A 5120-nucleotide genomic window follows, 5' to 3' on the forward strand; every position below is an offset into this window, starting at 1 on the left:
GCTGGGCTTCGTTGTCCTCCTTTTTTTCTAGTTTCTCACTTTTAAACCCTCTTCCCCCTCCCTGTCCTCCTCCTCCTCCATCTTTTTCTTCCTCTTTCTGTAAAGAAGAGAATTTATTTACAAAGTAGGGTATAAAAAGTATGATTCTAACACTCATTTAAAATATTAACATATTTTAAAAGTTAGAAACTATAAATAAGGTAGGACACCTAAGCCCAGCTTACAGGTACACAGTACAAACAAGTAGACCCCCAAATTCTTTCATTTAAATAAGCATTAAGGGAATGTTTACAGAGCAGGGAACAACAAATATTTAAAATATTTTTTAAATTCACATTAAGAAAGTGTACATAAATGGAAAAATAAATCAGATAATTGACAAGAAGTGTTTTATAGGTTACAGTAGGCTTTAAATTAGTCTCATTATACATAATTTGTAGTACATCATACAATTTAACAAAGGATTTTAATATTAGAAGAATCTAAACACGAACAAAGCTTGGACCTGACAAGAACAATGCAGTCAACAGACAGTAAGGCAACTTGCACTGAAGTGACTTGTGTAAAGAAAGGACGCCCTAAACTGGAACAGAAAACACTTAGGAATGATTTCATCAGAACTTTGCAGAATTAAGTAGAATGCCTTTCACTTCAGTTAAAATGCTAGGTGTTCACTTAACTCAAACATGGTGGGTAAAAGTGATAAAGTATTCGAACCTCACTTACTGCAGGGTCCAGGGATTACAGGACACCACAGCATGAGTGTTAGATTTTTAAAAAAATTATTTTTCCTTCTAAATTCTGTAAACTGTAAAGGTTCATTCAGAAAAACTAGCTGATTTCCAAATGGCTTAGTACCAGGGTTAATTAAGTACTGAGTGAGAAACTGTGGTATCCGGATGGCACATAGTTACAGTGACACTCAGGTTTTTTTTGTTTGATTGTTTGTTTTGCTGCTTGATCAATCTATTTATTGTCTTTATGAAAAAAATCTTCATAGAAAATTGCTTTAGCTTTCAGCACCCCATTCCTGAGCTTGAGGAAGCTTGCCTTCTTTTGAGCATCCCAGTCTTTCTTCTAGGCAAGAGACATTTCCTCCTCTTCTTCATTTCTCTTTTGGGCTTCTTCTCATAGACTGGATTCTCTCAGATAGCAGCATCAGCTTTCTTACACATCTCCTCCAAGTCTGAAGTTACATTGTTCTTGATGTACTGCGAGAACTGTTTCTTATATGCATCTTCATCTTCCTCCATAATGTGCTTCTGATGTACCTCTGCATGGAACTCCTTGCTTTCAGAGTCATAATCAGGAAATCGTTTGGTACTATGAGTGATAGACAAGCCTCCATCCACAGCTCCCTTCACGGCCCAGAAAACATTATTGTCAGTTGTAGTTCTGGCAAGACCTGCATCCAAATAGCAAGTGAAGGCACCAGGCTGACCGTCAATGCTTTCCACATTGTATTCATTTCCATTCTCCTCAAGCCTGGCCTTCATAGATCTTGTCCATGCCAGACTCATTCAGAAGCCAGCGAGCCAACAGCAGGCCCGTGCAATAGGCTGCAGCATGATTTGTCAGGCCAACTTTCACAACGTATTTTGGAAGTTCATGTGCATATGCTGCGCAGACGATCATATCCCCTTCTATACGGGCATATGCAATCTGGCGGATGATATTTCTGTTAGTTACGTGAACTATCATCCTATATTTGAGTGTGTTGTACTTATTCTTGTCATGGATCACCAATCGTTTCCGTGCATAGTAGTCAGTTTTACCCTCTCGTCACCTTCTAAATCTCACTTGGTATCTTTTAAAGTGGGCCTTATTCTTGACAACTTTCATGAACCCCTTCCTGCAGAACAGAGACCCACAACCACAGCTCTGACACTCAGTTTTGAAGCATAGAACCAAAACAACTGCAATCCCAAACTATTTTGCATCACTTATGGTACTTTAAAATGAAAATGCTTTCTGTGGAAGTTACATTCTTTGCTGGGTCTCTTAAATATAAAATTAACAACAGCTTCAATAAAAAGAATCTAAAGCCCAAACCTTTGTTTAGAAGGCAAACTAGTTTGTGAGTCAAGATCAGATCGTGAAGCAGCAGGATTCCAGCATCAGCCCACACTGACTTTTAGAAGGGCATTGCTGTTAGACTCAGGTCTACTCCATTCAGCTCAGACAAGAGATCTTAAGGTCTTCTACCTGCTTTCTTAGGTAGGACTGTGATCCATTCCAACCTACATGCAGGTGATTACATTTTTATTTTGTAAATACTGCTGGAACTGTGTGTCCAACGTATACAATAATTTCAAAGTGCTTTGTGTTCACCCCACATGTGAACACACACAATGATTAGAAATAAAAACAGGTCAAAGAGAAGAGCTACTAAAATTCCAAATATAGCTAATACTTCAACATCTCTGAATTTAGTGGGGTATTTTCATCTTGTACAAATGAAGAGTAGTAATTTTGAGGTTGATAGTTAAAATTCAAGACATTGCAGATAAATGTACACACATACTTTCCAATAGCTATCACAGGCAGTATTGAGAGATTAACTTTTTCCCCTTATTTGTAAGTACATATCAATGTGTACTAAAGAAAGGCAGAGGAATTATTAAAATACTGTGAAGCACTAAAAATTACCTCTAGAACACAAAAGCATCTGAAATGTGTAAGTCATCTTTAGCACTGCCAGGAATGGTGCAATTGTTATGCTCAGGCTCCTGGCAATGGTGTCATTTCTCTTGGTGACCACTGAATTCCTGGTTAACAAAGAGAACATTTGAAGAAGTTAGGCCAATGACCAGAACACTGTAAAACATTATATCAAAGCAGAATTCCACATGTACTAAATATGTAAGATAGCACAGTGTGCCCACTGGGGAGTGTTTTAGTTTTGCAAGTGGGATAAAAGTCAGCAAAATCTTGGAACACCTTTTTTATGTTGCTGTATTGAACTGGCTCTTCTAATACTTCAAAGGAAAAAAGAAAACATCATTATATTACTGACACTGTGAGACAATCCCTCTTATAGGTTGTAAAACAAAAATTTTGTGATACAGGCCTGATGTGGCGGCACATGCTTTTATTACCAGGCCTTGACAAGCAGAGACAAGAGGATCTATGAGTTTGAGGACACCTGGTCTTCAATAACAAAGTTCCAGGACATCCAGGACTATATAGGGAGACCCTGTCTCAAAAAGCAAAAACCAAACAAAGGATTATCTGGTGACATAGATGAAGCTAGCTGGCCTGCATTGCTGTCAGAATGAAGTGCACTCAGTTAACATAGGAGCTTAGATGGGAAAGACAACATAGACGTTTAGAGGCATTCACCTTAAAAATCAGAGTATTTAAAAGGAAAGTATTTCTATGATTTTGTTTACCACAAACTGAAGTTGAAAGCAAAGTAGTGTACACTCATTTATTTTCATTATGCTTTATCAATTCTTTACATAACCTAGAATTTCTGAATTATAATAAAAAAGTGAAAGTTCTATGCTCAATGAAAGAAGATTATGATAAACTAAATGAGAAAAAACTTGGTTTCTAATAAAGTAGTTTTATAAAGGATATTTAGAAACTTTAGCCAGGTGAACTTTTCTTTCTCAAGAATGCATCCCATAAACAGCATTATCTTTAGGAATGTATACTGAACACACAGCAATCACTAATCAAGGGCACCATCCATTTAGAGATTCTGAAGAGTCTATCCAGTATTCGCAAATAATGAGAATCCCTTGAGGGGGCTGGCTTTCTAATACCATGCATTTTACTGGCCTAGCTTGTCAATGACTTTAGCCCAAGGAGAAATCCACTTCTCCCCTACCTACTGAGAGTAGCTGAGGAAGGAAACGCCATGCTACGATGGCCTGTGTGTATATAGATCCTGGAGAGGTCTAGTGAAAAGGCAACCTTTTGGTGGAGAGGTGGTGTTTTAGATTAGTGTGCATTTTTTACCACCAAAATCTTAGGTGACAATGCTCTTACTATTTGAATGTTATCAGGGCAATAAGATGGAGGCAGTGGTGGCCTTTAGCAGAGTTGGCAGGATTGCCATGGCTTGAGAATTGGGAGCCTGGCAGGCTGGCTGCCTGCTGCCTCTGCCAGCCGTGTGTGTCCCCCCCCACCCCCAGCACCTGGCATAGTGCCCCTGGCTGCTGGCCCGCTGCTTCCCACAGCCCTGGCCTCCTTCGGGTGGATGGCCACTAGCAATGTCTACTAAGATGGATTGCACCATCAGCAATGGCAACTTCGCTGTGGCCATGTACCTTGTCACAAGGTTGCTATTAATATCATAGGTAAGACCTAGCTGGATGAAGAAAACTTGAAGAAGATTTCCCTGGAAGTTCAGATAATAAAGATGCTTTGTCATCCACATATCATCAGGTCGACCAGGTGAAGAAGACAGAGTGTATGATTTACCTGGTGACAGAATACACTAGTGGAGGGGAGATATTTGACCACTTGGTGGCCCATAGAAGAATGGCAGAGAAGGAAACACTACAGAGGTTCAAACAGATCATAGATAAAGCTGTGTATTTTTGTCACTGTCAGAATATCGTTCATTGGGATTTAAAAGCTGAAAATTTGCTTCTGTACACCAATCTGAATATCAGAATAGCAGACGTTGGCTTCAGCAACCTCTTCATTCCTGTGCAGCTGCTGAAGACTTGGTGTGGCAGCCCTCCCTATGCCACAGGTGTAGGGACAGATGTAAATATCCATTGTTTGCAGAACCTTGTCAAGAGATGCTCAAGTGCCCACAGGGATGATGTTCACTTGATTCACAGAGAACAACAGTGAACATCAGGCGTGCTGTGTGTTCCAATGGCCTCTGTTCCACTAGCCATGGTCTGCAACTTCCCCTTGTGGAGTTGCCTTTCTTATTATCTGTGCAGGGGTTTTCACCAGAATTCAGCATGTATTTTTCCAGAAATACAGGTATTCTTCAAGATTATATGTTTTCCCTTGAGGGAAGTTGAAATGTGTTTAACATCCTGGTTTCCCTAGTGACCTGTGTTTGCAAGGACCTTTGTGCCCCCAACATCCCATCCTGTTGCTCATTAAAGACTAGAACTCTCCTGCAAGTGTGACACTTATCCTCAGGCTAT

The 5120-nt window shown here is 39.7% G+C and overlaps 1 pseudogene; it reads right to left on the bottom strand.

Moving 5' to 3' along the window:
• Nucleotides 1-966: 966 nt before the first annotated feature.
• On the bottom strand, nucleotides 967-1860 carry LOC114628478 (annotated as a pseudogene).
• Between the last annotated feature and the right edge of the window lie 3260 nt (nucleotides 1861-5120).

Source organism: Grammomys surdaster, unplaced genomic scaffold (genome assembly GCF_004785775.1).
Source record: "Grammomys surdaster isolate TR1022 unplaced genomic scaffold, NIH_TR_1.0 268, whole genome shotgun sequence".
NCBI classification, from domain to species: Eukaryota; Metazoa; Chordata; class Mammalia; order Rodentia; family Muridae; genus Grammomys; species Grammomys surdaster.